The 17,793-nt window shown below is 46.3% G+C and overlaps 1 pseudogene; it reads right to left on the reverse strand.

Annotated features, from left to right (window-relative positions):
- Positions 1–15,402: 15,402 nt before the first annotated feature.
- On the reverse strand, positions 15,403–16,349 carry LOC127053717 (olfactory receptor 52M1-like; annotated as a pseudogene).
- Positions 16,350–17,793: the final 1,444 nt, after the last annotated feature.

Here is a 17,793-nt window from a genome sequence, read left to right on the forward strand (position 1 = left end):
CCATTGCAAAAAAGAGCAAATACAATTTTTCATTTGCATTAGCAGAGGCAGAGCATGCCAGTCACGGGAGGGGATAGTAGCACTACTTGGTGCTGGTTAGACCTCAGCTGGAGTATTGTGTCCAGTTTGAGTCTCCAGTATATAGGAAGGATGTTGGGAAACTGGTAAGGATCCAGATGATCCAGTCTTTATATCATCGAGTCAAAGAATGACAGAGTTGGGAGGGGGCTGCAAGAATCAACTATTCTAGCCCCCTGCCAAGATGCAGGATTTGTTGTGTCAAAACCACCCCAGATAGATGGCTGTGCAGCCTCCTGATAAAAACTTCCAATGAATGACTTTCTACAACCTGCCTGGGCGTCTGTTCCATTGTTCTCCTCTTCTTACTACTACTATGCTGTACTTTGAACCAATTGCCTCTTGATCTATGTGGCAATGTTCCTCCATTTTTTAATGGCATAGTTAAGTCTGTCTGACACCTTCAGTTACAAGATTTCATTTTCAGTTGTGTATAAGTTTGCCAAACATTAAACTGAAATTTTCCACATTGGGTGCCTACTTAATGGCTGAATTTAATTTTGAAACTTTCAGGCATAACAGTTCAGCCAACTTCTAGAATGAAGTTAGGGGAGAAGATGTCTCGACCATATTGAACAATTGTCATATTTATGCTCGTGAAGAGCCCTAGCACCTGCATGTTTTTCGGCAGATAAAATCTGGTAACACCCACCTCCCACGCTGCCCCTAACAATCAAAGCCCTAAATTGCAAGAAGAGGATGTGGCGGTGTCTGTACATATTCCACATTACTTATACCAGCACACCTCTTATAATTTATAATTTTCATGCTATATGTTTCAGGGGTAATCTGAAATTATTTCTAAATCATTTCTTGGAATTTAGAATAATCTAAAAGATTCTCAATTGTCATTTAATTTAATATAGCCAGAGCTTTATCAGTTAAGTTTTCAACTAAAGTGGGCATCTTCTGGTTATCAGGAATCATATGAATCATATACAGCCTCTCAAAGATAGTGAAATATTCAGCAATGTCACCTGCCTCCTTGTATGCAGGACACAGCTGTTCCTATTTGTGGACTTTTGGACAGGTTCCTGCATTTCTCCTTTACAACCTGTGACCACATCTCCAGGAAAAGTCTTCTTTTTTTCTAGCTGTGTTTTAAAATGTTGAGTTGTGGGGAGAGTGAGACCAAGTGGTGGTAACACTTTCCTCTTTTACAGCTTCTGCCATATGGAGGGAACTTCATTGTCCCAAACAGAGATACCAGTATAGTGGGAAAGAAGAGGCATAAGATGGAGTTCAGTGTCACATGAGCTGATCACATATCCTTGCATACTTCAATGAGTTATAACAGGGGCCATTACCCATGTTTTGGATACAGAGAGGGACAAACTTCTACAATGGCCCATTATCTTAACTGATGAGCCATGAATTTGAATATCCATTCGTAATGTGCTGGATGTTAACTGGATGTTAACTACTTTGTGGGAGTCACCACAGGAGGGAATGCATCTGAAATACAGGTAGATAGTCAGTATTTGTTACTTCAGAGGCAAAAATGATACAGACACACAAACAGGATTATCACATTCAGCAAACCACAGCTTTTCCATAGATACCTCACGTGAAATAGTTTGTACAAGATTTGTTGTAACTATATAACAGTGAAAGTGGGGTGCCAGGGTTTTCCTTTGGGGGTACAGAGTGTCAGAGCAATATAGCTCTAGAACTAAACGTTTCTGAATCTAATTTTCTATTTTTATATAAGATTTACTTCCATGTCCTGAAAGAGACTGCAGTCTACTCTGTACTGTAGGAGAAAAGCCTGCCAAGATACAGAGCAAAGGAAAATAGCTTCAGGGACTTGGCGCTTGGTGTGCAGCTCCCCACTCCCAGAGGGAGGCGCTAGACTGGAAGTTGTACCCCAAGTGTGGGCCTAGAATCCCAGAGCTAGAGGCAGGGCCTGAACGCTGCTCTGACTCAAAAGCACATGGGTCCAGTATGTGGGACCCAAACACACCCTTCTGGCGCGCATCGATCCACAGGGGCTTGAGCGGGGCTGTGACAGTAAACCTGGAGCTGCTCCATGGACACTAGAGCACTGTGAGTGGAAAGGGAGTAGGGCTGGGTGATCCCAAACCTTTCTGAAGTGGTTCACAATTTGTTCTCCCTAAAGTGATTCAGCTCCCCCAGACACTCCAATTGGTTCAGCATACCCTTGCTAGAGCTCCCCCTTGAGTGCACTCTGCTTTCAGTTTCTCTCCAACAGGGCACAGGATCGTTAAAGAAAACAGACCCAGGCTTTGCAAACGGGGTTTCTAAAATCTTTCCTTTACTTTAGACAGCACAAGAGATACCGAATACACACAGTACAATACCTGCACTCCATTCCCTGCCTCAGTGAACATTAGATCATAAGAATGGCCATACTGGGCCAGATCATAGGTCCATCTAGCCCAGTATCCTGTCTTCTGACAGTGACCAATGCCAAGTACTCCAGAGAGAATCCATACCCTGTCGACCATTCCTAGCTTCTGGCAAACAGAAGCCAGGGACAACATCCCTGCCCATCCTCGTTAAAAGCCACTGATGGGCCTATCCTCTATGATTTTATCTTGTTCTCTTTTCCCCTCTCTTATAGTCGTGACCTTCCCAACATCCTCTGGCAAGTTAAACAGGTTGAGTGTGCATTGTGTGTAGAAATGCTCCCTTTTATTCGTTTTAAATCTACTGCCCATCCATTTTGTTTGGTGACCTCTAGTTCATAGATTACACTTCTGTATAGACTTTCTCCACACCAATCATTATTTTATGATATTTTCCAACTTATTATCTATCCCCTTCTTAATGATTCCCGACATTCTGTTCCCTTATTAGATTGTTGCTGCCGATTGTGTGGATGTTTTCAGAGAACTATCCACAATGACTCCAAGAACGTTTTCCTGAGTGGTAAAAATTCATTTAGACCCCATAATTTTCTATGCATATTTGGAAAAATGTTTTCCAATGTGCATAACTTTGTCCACACCACCCTGGAGTGAACTCTGGGATTTGGTCAGAGGCCTCTGGGGTGTCCAGGGGTCACCTCCTGTAACTCATGGATTCTCCTCCAGCTGGAGTCTGTCTTGCTGCTGCAGCCACAGCCCTGCAACCAAAGAGTCCCTTGTGCCTCCTGTGTGCCTCTCTCCCACCCCAGCTTTATCTGGCTCATCCAGTCTCTGTGTTTTAAAAAGGGCTGGATCAACCCCTCCTCTCTCTGTTCCCTTTCCTGGGGAGGTTCCATTCCTTCCATGCCCGCCCCTCTGCAGAGAACCTGGAGAAAACTGTCTTTTATGTAGAATGCAGTCACTCCCTTGTTCAGTATCGGTGAGATCTGATTATGTGCTGAGAGTCATAAATGACCATCCTATTTATAGACAGATGCCTCGGTCCCAGCCTCCTGCCCCTGGGCACAAGGCACCTGAGTGGAGAGTACTGGAAAAGCCCAAAGACATAAGGATAACAATGGTTCAAAGCATCATACGAGACTTAACGGTGTTTCCACCCATCATGGGTTTACCGGGACAGTCTGGTTTTTGGCTGCTGTGTCGGGGTGCCCACGTAACCAAGACACAGGCACCCAGCATCCCAGGGCCCTTGCCACTGGTGATGAGTTTGCTTCATTATCATTGACCAAACTCTCTCTCTTTTCTCTGAATCCCTGTTGACCTCTCACCCCAAGATGGCTGCATTTTAGAGGCACAGTGGATCTTTCAGGATGAAATTTGTTCGTAGATGAACAACACAAAGCCAAATTTGGAGGCCATGGCCCGAAGTTTTCTCTGGACCCAGTAAGGCAAAACTCCCCTTGGAGTAAGAACTGAGTAAAGACCTCAGGAACCAACTGTGTGTGAATGAGCAGAGACTGTCAACTCCTCCTCTTGCATTTCAGGGTTCTGGCTGTTAATGAATGGACACTTACCTGATTTTTATCTGCTGGAAAGCATGGAGCTAGAAGGGCTCCTCACTAGAATAATTATAAGAATTTTTCAACATTGGCAAGACATCTTCTCTCCTAGCTTCATTTGAGAAGTCAGCTGAAATGTTATGCATGAAACATTCAAAAAGGGCATTAAGAACTCCTAAGGATGAAGATTCCACTACCTCCCTAGATAACCCATTCCAGTGCTTCACCATCCTCCTAGTGAAATAGTGTTTTCTAATATCCAACCTAGACCTCTCCTACTGCAACTTAACACCATTGCTGAAAGCTAAGGAAATAAGCCACACAATGGTCTCTGCCCTCAGGGCTTTGCAGCTGAGCTTTTGGGGCCCACAATCTGTGGGATGCACAATCTCAGCTGGCTGCCTCGCATCTCTGCTCCCAACTCTCAGCTGATTTTACATGATTTAATGGATTCCCTCTCTGCTTCAGATTGGTCTGTCTGCCCAAGCGCTGTGTCCTCACGGTACTCACTGCAGGTTGCTTGCCAGGCTGCACCAGATCCTGTCCCAAGCCCACAGCAGAGGGAGCCCAGTTTGGCGGTAGGTAGGGTTGGAAGGTGAAGATGATCCAGCAAGTGGATGGGATTGGGGAGAAGGGGAGTGAGCAACAGGGTGGGGTTTTGAGGGAAAAGGTAGACCTGAGGCAGGGCATTGGAGGAAGAGGGGAAGAAGGGAGTGGGGTCTTGTGGGATAAAGAACAGCGGAAGCAGACTCATGGAAAAAGGTGTGGCAGGAGGCAGGACCTTGGCAAATCGACAGGGCAGGGCATGGGGCCTCAGAGGTCCAGTTAACAATTAGAAAGGTGGCCATCCTATGAATAGTACGCAGACCGATTCCTCAGTTTGTCACATTGACACAGCACAGTAAGGCCAGGAAAGAACTTAATGTCACTTTGACTGTCTGGTCAGTAGTTCATGGAAGGGGGCTCAGCACCATGTCACCCACCAGCTCTGCATGGAGCTCAATCTCAGAATAAGAGCACAAGATATTACGAAGAGGCCGTAGTAACTACTGACCTAGGTGTCGGCACTGGCAATCTTCACCATGGCTATGTGTGCACAGTACGGCTGGGGGATGATGTTAGTTCTGCAATATGGCCACTGTCTTACCAAGAAAGGATAGGGCAGTACAACCATTCCACTGCGAAGCACCATGGCCAGTCCAATCTAGGCCACCGCAGGATTTGTCAGGATGGTGGAATGTCTCAGGGGAATCAGAGATTGACACGTAGTGATCCAAAGCCATGGCCACAAAGATCCCAGACTCCATCACTGTGAAGCAGTGAATGAAGTACAAATGGATGAGGCAGGCACTGAAATTGATCTCCCTGGAACTGAACCTGAAGATGCTCAGCATTTTGGGCAGGGTGGACATACACAGGACCAGGTCACTGGTGGCCAGCACGCAGATGAAATAGTACATGGGGCCATGGAGGCTCGGCTCTGTTATCCTGATGAACAGGATGGTGAAGTTTCCCAAGATATCTATGGTGCACATGGTGCAGAAGGGGATGGAGATCCAGACATGGGCTCTCTCTAGGCCAGGAATGCCCAGCAAGATGAAGGTGAAGGGTTTGGTGAAGTCAGTTGTGTTGGAATCTGACATGGATAGGGGAATATGTGTCTCCTGTTTGTACCATACTTTTTCCTCACCTCCTGTATATGCCCAGGCTGATGATCACAGTGCAATTACCTGGATGGAGAGACAATGTTAATATGAGATGCTACATGCACTACTGGAGGCTGTTCTCATGGGTGATGCAGACTGGTCGCTCAAATGAGTTTACTAATCTCAATTCCATATTTTATGGTATTCCCTGTCTGAATAATTCCCACACATTGTGGTATAGGAAACTTTACAGGGCACCAGCAGCAACACAAGTGTGGACACTGATCATCCATCATTATTCCTTAGGCCTTGTCTACACCTCCAAGTTTTTTCACAAAAAAAGCATCTTTTGACGAAGAAACAGTGGAGGTGTACACACACCAAAGCCACTTTCAATGACAGAACTCCTCAGTTTCAGTGACATCATAAAATCACCTTAACAAGAGATTTAAGGCCTTTTATGCAAAAGTTTGCTCATCAAAGTGCTACTGTAGACACTTACACTTGTTTTTTCCACTAAAATTGGCCTCCAGTAGGCATCCCACATTGCCCATCCTGACTGCTCTGGTGAATAGTTTCAACTCCTCTCCCCTGCACCGAGGTGAACACCTTTTGACAGCCCCCCTTTAAAGGCCCAGGAAGTTAGAAATTCCCCTTCCTGTTTGCTTGGTGGGGAATGCTCTCATCACACCTTCCCAGGTGGCTATGGTGGCTCAATGCTTGGGACACTGCTGAGCTTCTGGAGCTGCTCATTATTTGGGGAGGAGGCTGTGCAGTCCCAGCTGCTCTCCAGCTATAGGAATGTCAATACCTAAGGACAGATTTTGTGCAGCTTGTGGGAAAAGAGCTACGATCAGGACACACTGCAGTACACAGCAAAGGTGGAGGAGCTGAGGCACATGTACCAGAAGGCCAGGGAGGAAAGAGTATCTGCGGTGCTTTGCCCCAGACCTGTCATTTTTATAAGGAGTTGGATGCTATCCTCAAGGGTTACCTGATTTCCTCCACTAACAGCCCCGTGGGTACTTTGGTGGGGGTACTCCTGTCAGCATAGATAATCCACCTCTCCGCAAGGAGGTAACTAGTTCGATAAACAATTCTTCCGTAGACCTCATGCTGTATATACTAGGGTTAGGTTGATATAGCTACATCCCTCAGGGGCGTGATTTCTTTTTGCTATTGCAAAAAAGAGGAAATACAATTTTCATTTGCATTAGCAAAGGCAGAGCATGCCAGTCACGGGAGAGGATAGTAGCACTACTTGGTGCTGGTTAGACCTTAGCTGGAGTATTGTGCCCAGTTTGGGTCTCCAATTATAGGAAGGATTTAGAGAAACTGGAATGGATCCAGATGCGAGTGACAAAGATGACCCACAGGATGGAATACAAGCCATAAGAGCAAAAGCTGAAGGAACTGGTTATGTTTAGTTTGCAAAAGGGAGGATTGAGGGGGGACATGACAAAAGTCTTGAGATACTTGAAAGGCTGCCATAAAAAAGGTGAAGGAAAGTTGTTCTTTCTTGCCACATAGGACAGGAGAAGATGCAAGGGGTCAATTGACAGCACAGCAGATTTAGATTTAATCTCAGACAAACATCCCAACTGCAAGAACAAGAGAACAATGGAACAGACGCCCAGGTAGGTTGTGGAAAGTCCTTCACTGGAGGTTTTCAACAGGAGGCTGGACAGTCATCTGTCTAGTGTGGTTAAGACACAACAAATAATGCGTCTTGGCAGGGGGTTAGACTAGCTGATCCTTGCAGCACATTCTAACTCAGTCACTCTTTGATTCAATCATATAAAATCCTAGTGTAGACCAGGTCTTACTCAAACACAACTTATAGAGCTCAATACTGGGGTAACTGGGTGAAATTTAATGGCCTGGGTTACACAGGAGGTCAGACTGAATGATCTAATGGTCCCTTCTGACTTTAAACCCTATGAATCTTTTGATACAGAGAGTAGTTCAGGCATTTATATTTATTTCATAACAGATGAACTAGGGGACATTCCAACCCTGAAACTCTGATCATATAAAATTGATAAAAGAAAACTGTTTACATAATCCATATTTGGCCTGTGGAACTCCTTGCCACAGACATTACTGTAGCAAAGAGCTTAGCTGAATGGGAGTCACAAATGAATTGGCCATAGTTGGTGGTGCTGGTGACATGACCCATCGTTAAGTCTGTCTGACACCTTCAATTACAAGACTTCATTTTCAGTTGCATATACGTTGGCCAAATATTAACCTGAATTTTCCTATGCTGGGTGTCTACTTCCGGCTGAATTGCATTTTGAAAGTTGAAGGCATAACAGTTCATCCAATTTCTAGAATGAAGATAGGAGACAAGATGTCTTGACCATGTTGAAAAAAATGTTATATTTCTGCTAGTGAGGCGCCCTAGCACCTCCATGCCTTTCAACAGATAAAGTCTGGTAACAGCTCTTCCATACCCCACAGCATCTCCCCCCGGCTAACAGCCAAAGCCCTAAATTGCAAGAGGAGGAGGTGGCAGTGTCTGTACATTAACACACAACTGGCTCCTGAGGTTTTATCCAGTTCTTACTCCAGACGGGATGTTTTTCTGGACCATCTGCTTGAGGGCATGTCTACACTTAAAATACAGCATGAAGGCTGCCTTAGAGCTTCATGGGGCCTGAGCAAACTGCAGCCCCCAGCCTCCGAATCTGGCCTTGTCCTGGACATCTACTAACAACTTTCATTCTGGAGGATCCTTTGTGCCCCTGAAATGCAGCCCCTGAGGGCTGGAGCCCATCACTAAGGAGCACAGAAAAGAGGGACATTTTGGCCCATGATACTAAAGCAAATTCAGCACCTGTGGCAAGGGCTCTGGGATGTTTAAAGGCTGCGTTAAGTGGAAAGGAATACAGACCTCTCCTCTATGCCATCATGCTTATGTTGCACTTGGTTTGTCGAACAGAAAGAGATGTGGACCTGTGATTTCTGAGACGGAAGCGTCTTCTCTGGGAATATCCCTCAGGTAACCGTGTCCCAGACCTCTCTCAGCCGAATATCTGTAGCAGCATCCCACGCCGAGAGCTGACTGGGCTGTGCACTGTTTATAATCTAGCTCTGTGCAATCCCACTGGGGTTCGCTCAGGCCCTTGGGGAGAAGCGGCAGCTGGATGCAAACAGGCTGGAGACCAGATACATCCTAGCCAGTCTCTCTCTTTCCATTTCTGTGCTTCTGTGTTTGTTATCCAGCTTTAGCTGTAACAATAATTAAGGGAACTTCCAAAAGGGAGATGAGAACTCTTGGGCTCTCCACCGCACCACTGCTTGGTGTACATTGTTTTGTTTTTTTTAATTATAGTTGATTACTAAAAAGCTAGGGATAGTGTCTAGGTCTCATAGCATCTGCTGCTGTCTAAATGCCTATGATGGATGGGCAGACACTAGACAGGCAGATCTGGAGAAACATGACTGAGGGGAGACACTTTCTGGAAGCATAAGCTTGCTAAGGGATCAGAGAATTGTAATTCTCATCAGTAAGTATTCTCATACCACGTAGAACCTTTCACTGAAGGATCTTTAAAAGACCTAGGAAAGGAAGTCACTATGAACGTATCCCAATTATATCCATGGGTAAAGGAAGGAACAGGGAGACATGAGTTGGCCAAAGTCACAAAGAGAATGACACACAGACTCCTGGAGTCCTGACTTCCCTGCCATAAAAACAGCCTCTCCATCAGTAACTGAGTGCATGGTAAGCGGGAAATGGACTTATACAGTTGCAGGGCCTGTTCTTCAATGCGTGTGATGGACTTCTGCAGGTTGCAACATGGAACGGGGAACCCATGAGGCCTCTCACATACCAAGCTGGGCCCCTTTCTCACAGTGATGCTATGGAATACTGCAAGCCACTCCAGGTCTTGCACTTACACAATCATACACAGACAGAGACACACCCAGCTGCAGTTACATGAAAGCTTTCACTAGCCACTAATGAACGAACAATAGAGAGGCTCCAGCCAGTTCCCCCCAATTCCCCAGGCTAGGACCCCAGACTGTGCTGTCTTGCCCTTGTCAGAAGATTGACCAGTGTAAATTTCTTGCCCCAATCTCAGTTCTATACGCTAGACAGAATTTGAATCAAGGAGTGTCTCACCTGATGGGACAAACAGTCCATCTATCTTTAATACACAGGCAAGAAATCCCTTCTTCTTGCGAAAACATCCCCAGTTCAGTAATTATTTGTAAGGTGGTTCCGGATGTTGAGTTGTGGAGGGAGTTAGGCCAAGTGACAATGTCGCTTTCCCCTACTACAGCTTCTGACATGTGGAGGACACTTCATTTTTTCCAAGCAAAAGCCCTCAGCACAGTTAGTGGAAAAGTTCAGGCACAGGATGGAGTCCAGAGACAGATGAGCTGGTCACGTGCCCCTGCCTACTTCGATGAGTCATAGCAGGGGCCATTTCCCATATCCTTGCTAGAATATTGACAGGAAAGTCCATCAGGTCGGGATAACCTTCAAAGGCCTATCATGTTTCTTAATGTCCCATTACTGAGAGGCCTCATCTGGAGTAATGTGTCCCGTTTTGGGCCCCACACTGTATACAAGAAGGATGTGAAAAAATTGGAAAAAGTCCAGTGGAGGGCAACAAAAATGATGAGGGGGCTGGAGCCCATGACTTATGAGGAGAAGCTGAGGGAACTGGGATTGTTAGTCTGCAGAAGAGAAGAAGGAGGAGGAATTTGATAGCTGCTTTCAACTACCTGAAAGGGGGTTCCAAAGAGGATGGATCTAGACTGTTCTCAGTGGTACCAGATGACAGAACAAGGAGTAATGGACTCAAGCTGCAGTGGAGGAGGTTTAGGTTGGATTTTAGGAAAAAATTTTTTCACTAGGAGAGTGGTGAAGCACTGGAATGGGTTACCTGGGGAGGTGGTGGAATCTGCTTCCTTAGAGGTTTTTAAGGTCAGGCTTGACAGAGCCCTGGCTGGGGTGATTTAATTGGGAATTGGTCCTGCTTTGAGCAGGGGGTTGCACTAGAATCTCCTGAGGTCTCTTCCAACCCTGATATTCTATGATTCTATGTTACCGAGGGGCAAACACATTTGAAATAATGGTACATAGTCAATATTCCTAACTTTAGGTACAAAAATAATACATGCACACAACTAGGGTAATCGTATTCAGCAAATCATAACGTTTCCATTGATATATTCCATGACAAACTTTCTATAAAACACATCATAATCATATCACAACAATAAATATGGGGACATGCCAGTGTTGCTTTGGGGCTCCTAATGTCAGGATTGTTTGTCAATGAGTAATGCAGTGGCTCTGTGCCCAAGGCTTTAATTAGGTTTTGACCCTGCAACTCCCAAGTATTGCAAACATTATGGTGTTACCCATAGGTGTTCTTGCACAGTTTTCTCTACTTTTCAACACTTTGTAGCTCAGTCTAGTGATCTCAAAAGTCAGCAAGTGCCTTCTCTGGGTCACTTGAAATATCTGTGCACCATTGGTTTCCATTTTGCTTTTCCAGTTGGTGATATCTCAACACAGATAGAGCAGCAAAGAGTCCTGTGGCACCTTATAGACTAACAGAAGTTTTGGAGTATGAGCTTTCGTGGGTGAATACCCACTTCGTCAGATGCCGTTGTTACCCTTCCCTTACTAGTTATAACAGGGGGCAAGAACAAGATGTGGTGCTGTATGATTGAATATGACCATTTTTATCATTCTTGCTACCACGGTTATATAATTGCAACAAATGTTGTACAAAGTATGTCCTGTCAGGTGTCAATAGGAAAGTTATGATTTGCTAAGTATGATTATCCTGTGTATATGCATGTATCATCTTTGTGTCTGAAGTTATTAATATTGGCAATTCTAAGCAGAGGGCAGAGGATATTTATGCACTGGGTTTCTAACAAGGAAGCTCTGAGTAAGGACTAATGACCCTCAACCTGCTTTGGCTATTTCCAGAGAGACTTTTGTAAGCTAGGAATTTATTCCATTACTGTTGTGATCCTGATCTCTGAACACTGAAAAACCACTTGGATGTATCTGATTTATTAACCATTTATTACTCTTCTTGTTTTCTTTTATTATTAAAACTTTAGTTTTTAATGGCTAAAGGGATGGCAGAGTGGGATTATTGTGTAAGATCTGAGTTATATATGGACCTGAATAAGTGACTGGTGTCTTCAGATTGGAAGGACTTGATATGTGGTGGAAATTGGTTTCCACTGACTGCTCATCATGAAATCTGGTGTGCGAATGGTGTGCCAAGGGCTGGGATGTGTCTAGTTAACCAGTGTGATGAGACCGAAGTTTACATTTATTACTGGCTTGGTATAATGTAACCATAGAAAAACCACCAGCCTGGGGTGACTCTACCCTGTTTCTCACCAGTTTGTCCTGAGTTTGGTATCCTCAACCATGTCCCACTGAGAGGCTGCAACCCCTTACACCACCTGAGGATTTGGCCCAAGACCAGCCAGCTGGGAACGAAGAGTTCCAGCTCTCCCGCGGATTCGCTGGATGAGCTTGGGCACATATTCTCCTTGCATTAAATGTAGATAATTATTTATTATTTCTAGTGTGCTGCTACCAAAAGCCACTAATCAGGGCTGCAGAGTCACAGCCTGCACTGATGTGGTTCCTTACAGCACATCCTTGTCCATTCTGTACACTGTAGAGTTCCAGGCAGCGTGTGGTCCCTGGTAAAGAAGCAAGACAATGCTGAAAACTGAACTGTGCGGAAACCTGTTTGTGTGGCTGTAGTTTTTAGCTGTTCCTTTATTAAATCCCTCCTGTTTAAGAAGGACGTCAACTCCACTGCAGGGAGGTAGGGGGGTGTCAGGATTCCCAGATTCTATTCTCAGCTGTGTCACTGATTCGTTGTGTGGCCTTGAGTAAATCACTTTAGCTCTGTGTGGCTCTGCCCATCCATGACGTGGGGAGAACCCTGCCTGGCAGCCTAGCTAAAGAACTTCTAGATGTAGTGATCAAAAGCATCAGGAAGAGTGTATGTTAGACTCAGCTTCACCGTTCAGCTTCAGCCCCTGGGCAGTGGGAGCCCTATTGTTCCAGATAAGGTGCTGTATAAATTGCTGGGTAACAGTAGCTGTGCCATTAATCTCCCTCCCTGTGAGCTACCGCAGCCACCCAGCCTCTGCCCAGCATCCCGCCTTCACACCTAATGCAGGGGCTTATCCTATCACTGCTCTCAGCTGTTGTCCTCCTAGCTTCAAAACTGATCCCTTGCCCTGCCCCTGAGGCCTCGCTCACGACAAACAGCTCCCAGCCCATCCCCATTGCAGGGACCCTGCCAGGTACAGGCCCCCAGCAAGGATTAGTGTTGGAAGGGACCTCAGGAAGTCATCTAGTCCAACTCCCTGCTCAAAGCAGGGCCGACCCCAACCTGATCATCCCAGCCAGGGCTTTGTCAAGCCGGGCCTTAAATACTTCTGAAGACAGAGATTCCATCACCTCCCTAGATAACGTGTTCCAGTGCTTCACCATACTCCTAGTGAAATAGTGTTTCCCTAATATCCAACCTAGACCTCCCCCACTCAACCTGAGACAATCACTGAAAGGATGGAAATAAGCCACACAATGTTCTCTGCCTCAGGACTTTGAAGCTGAGCTTTAGGGCAACAAGCTGTACGAGGCACAATCTCAGGGTATTTCTACACTATGAAATTAGGTCGAATTTACAGAAGTTGGTTTTTCAGAAATCGTTTTTATACAGTTGATTGTGTGTGTCCCCACACAAAATGCTCCAAGAGCATTAAATTGGCCAACTGCATCCACAGTACTGAGCCTAGCATCAACTTCTGGAGCGTTGAACTGTGGGTAGCTGTGAGTATCTATCTCACAGTTCCTGTAGTCTCCGCTGCCCATTGGGATTCTGGGTTGAGATCCCAATGCCTAATGGGTCAAAAACAGTATCGCGGGTGGTTCTGGGTGCATATTATCAGGCCCCCCTCTTCCTCCCTCCCTCCCTCTTTCCCTCCGTGAAAGCAATGGCAGACAATGGTTTCGCACCATTTTTCCTGGGTTACCTGAACAGACACCATAGCACGGCAAGCATGGAGCCCGCTCAGCTCACTGTCACTGTACGTCTGCTGGGTGCTGGCAGACATTGGACTGCATTGCTCCACAGCAGCAGCTCATTGCCTTTTGGCAGCAGACAGTGCATTACGACTGGTAGCCGTCGTCGTATTCCTGGGTGCTCTTTTAGCCGACCTCAGTGAGGTCAGTCAGGGGCACCTGGACAGACATGGGAGTGACTCAGCCAGGTCATTCCCATCTTCTGGTGAGCACCCAGGAGATGATGATGGCTCGCAGTCGTACTGCACTGTTTTCTGCCGAGAAGCCAGGAAATGAATATGGTTTGCAGTCATACTGCATCGTCTGCTGCTAGCCTAAGATGTAAAAGATAGATGGATCAAAACAAGAAATTGACCCAATTTGTTTTGTTAAATCAACAGACTCCTAAACCCAGGGTTTTGAGTTCAATCCTTGAGGGGGCCATTGTGTGTGACAGTTGTTTGTGTTTCTCCTTGATGAAAAGCCTTCCCTATTGTTGATTTCAATTCTCTGTAAGCCATGTCATCAGTCATCCCGCCCTCCATCAGGGGGATGGCAGGCAATTGTTTTGCACCTTTTTTCAATGCAGCATCAGATGCTGCAAAAGCAAAACCAGGCGAGGAGGCGACGGTAACGCGGTGACGAGAGTGATGAGGACATAGACATGATCATAAACTTCTCACAAAGTACAGGCTGGGCAATGTGCCCAGCAATGTGCACATCATGCTGATGAGCTCTGCTGATGAGTTCTGCATGATCACCAGTGCTGATCAGCTTGCCACGCTGGCCAAACAAGAAATGAAATTCAAAAGTTCGTGGGCCTTTTCCTGTCTGCCTGGCCAGTGCATCTGAGTTGAGAGCGCTGTCCAGAGCGGTCACAATGGAGCACTCTGGGATAGCTCCCGGAGGCCTATACCATCGAATTGCATCCACACTACCCCAAATTCGACCCGACATGGCCGATTTCAGCACTAATCCCCTTGTCAGAGGTGGAGTAAAGAAATCGATTTAAAGAGCCTTTCAGTCGATAAAAAAGGGCTTTGTCATGTGGACGGGTCCTGGCTAAAATCGAGGTAACAATGCTAAATTCAAACTAAAGTCGTAGTGTAGACCAGGCCTCTGCTGACAATATCGCAGCCCTGCTCCCAACCCTCAGCTGATTTTATATAGTTTCCTGGCTTCCCTCTCTGCTCCAGAATGTCCTACGAGCCCCAGCGCTGTGTCCTCACTGCTCGTTCCTTGCCAGGCTGCAGCAGATCCTGTCCCAGCCCCAAAGCAGAGGGAGTGGGGGGAGGAAGGCAGAGATGATCCAGCAAGTGGAAGGGTTTGGAGAGGAGGGGAGCAAGTAAGAGGTCGGATTTTGGGGGAAGATGTTGAGAATGGAGCGGGGCCTTGGGAGAATAGATGGGATGGGGAAAGGGGTCTTGTGGAAAGAGGTGGATCAGGGGGCAGGGCCTTGGGGAATTGACAGCACAGGGCATGGGGCCTCAGATATCCAGTTAAAAGCAATTAGAAAGGTGGTATCCTATGGGAGAATGCTTGTACACAAAGGGATTCCTCAGTTTGTCACTCAGACACAGCACAGAAAAACCAGGAAAGGATTTAATGTCACTTTGACTGTCCAGTAAGTGACTGAGGGAAGGGGGCCCAGCACCATGTCACCAGCCAGCTCTGCACAGACTTCGGTCTGAAAGCCAGAGCACCAGGAGAAAACGTTAGGCCCCTTTATGAGTAAAGAGCCAGAGAAGCCTGCCCCGGATCTGTTTGGTCCTCACCCCGTAGATGATGGGGTGCAGCATGGGGGGCAGCAAGAAGTACACATTAACAATAAGAACATGGAAATGCAGGGGCACATTTTGGGCAAATCTGTTCATGAGGGAGATGATGAGACCTGGGATGTAAAAGGCTAAAATGACAAAGAGGTGGGAGCCGCAGGTTTCAAAAGTCTTGAGCCGGGCGTCCTTTGTGGGGAGGCTGAAGATGGCCCTGAGGATCTGGATATAGGACACAGCGATAAAAATCCCATCCATACCAATCACACAGAATTGCACAAAGAGGCCGTAGTAACTACTAACACGGGTGTCAGCGCAGGCCAGGTTCACCACAGCTATGTGTGCGCAGTATGGCTGGGGGATGATGATGGTTCTACAATAAGGCCATTGTCTTGCCAGTAAGGGATAGGGAAATACAACAATGCAACCACGCAGCACCATGGCCAGCCCAATCTTGGCCACCAGGGGGTTCGTCAGGGTCATGGAATGTGTCAGGGGATTACAGATGGCCACGTAGCGATCCAAAGCCATGGCCAGGAGGATCCCAGACTCCATCACATAGGAGCAGTGAATGAAGTACATCTGAGTGAGGCAGGCACTGAAACTGATCTCCTTGTAATTGAAACAGAAGATTGCCAGTATTTTGGGCAGGATGGACGTATAAAAAACCAGGTCGGTGATAGCTAGCATGCAGAGGAAATAGTACATGGGTTTATGGAGGCTCTGCTCCATCTTCACAATGAACAGGATGGAAAAGTTCCCCAAGATGGCTATAATGTACATAGTGCAGAAGGGGATGGAGATCCAGACATGGGCTGTCTCCAGGCCAGGAATGCCCAGCAGGATGAAGGTGGAGGGTTGGTGAAGTCGGTTGTGTTGGAACTTGACATGGAGTAGAAGAGAAGGTGTCCGACTCTGAGGCAGAACAGTGTCTCCTGTATGTACCGTACGTTCCCCTGACTTACTGTGTGTGCCGAGGGTCTAGGGTGTTGGTCGCAGTATAAATACCTGGATGGAGAGACAATGTGAATCTGAGACACTATATCCTCTACTGGAGGCTGGTTTCATGGAGGGAGTAGATTTTCACTCTGATAAATGACAGTTTCATTATTCAGAGAAATGAATTATGAAGAACTGACCCTACTAATTCCAATTCCATATTTTGTGGTGCTCCCTGCTCAATAAATCCTGCACCTCATGGGGTGGGAACCTTACTAGGCTGCAGTAGAAATCAGGAGTGTGAATACTGATTATCCACCATTGTTCCTTAGGCTTTTCCTACACCGACATGTTTTATTTATGTATTTATTGATTGTCAATAATCCCCTTTTGCCAAAGACACAGGGGCAGCGTACACACTGCAAAGCCACTTTCAACGACAGACTCCTCAGCGTCAGTGACATCATATAACCATCTCGACAAGACTTTTCCATAAACTTTTTCTGGCAAAGTGCCAGTGTAGACACTGGCGCTTGTTTTGATCACTGTAATTGGCCTCTGGAAGGCGTCCCACATTGCCCATCCTGACTGCTCTGGGGAAGAGTTTAAACTCCTCTCTCCTGCAACAAGGTAAACACTTTCTGCCCCTCCCCCTTTAAAGGCTTCCAATTTTGAAATTCCCCTTTCTGTTTGCTCGGTGTGGAGTGCTCACGTCACACCTTCCTAGGTTGTCGTGGTGGCTAAATGCTGCGGACACTGTGGAGCTTCTGGAGCTGCTCGGTATTTGGGGAGGAGGCTGTGCAGTCCCAGCTGTGCTCCAGCTATAGGAATGCTGTCAAGGTTTTTCCCCCACGTTGAACTTCAGAGTACAAAAAGTGGGAACCTGCATAAACACTTCTAAGCTTAATTACTAGCTTGCATTTGGTACACTGCCACCAGCCAGAAGTCAGTGTCTGGCACACTTTCTGTTCCCCCAAAACCTTCCCTGGGGAGCCCAAGACCCAAACCCCTTGGGTCTTAAAAGAAGGAGAAATTAACCATCACCCTCCTTTTCTCCCCAGACTCTCCCCTCCCTGGGTTGCCTTGAGAGGTTTCACACTGATCCAAACTCCTTGGATCTTAAAACCAAGAGGAATTAACCATCCCCCTCCTTTTCCCCCCAGACTTTCCCCTCCCTGGGTTGTCTTGAGAGGCTTCTCACCTATTCAAACTCCTTAGAACTTAAAACAAGGAAAAATCAATCAGGTTCATAAAAAGAAAACTTTTAAATAAAGAAAGAGAAAAAGTAAAATTTATCTCTGTAAAATGAGGATGGAAAATTCTTACAGGGTACTCAGATTCATATAGACTAGAGGGTCAAGTATCAGAGGGGTAGCCATTTTAGTCTGGATCTGT

The sequence above is a fragment of the Gopherus flavomarginatus genome, chromosome 1 (genome assembly GCF_025201925.1).
Source record: "Gopherus flavomarginatus isolate rGopFla2 chromosome 1, rGopFla2.mat.asm, whole genome shotgun sequence".
Classification (NCBI taxonomy): Eukaryota; Metazoa; Chordata; order Testudines; family Testudinidae; genus Gopherus; species Gopherus flavomarginatus.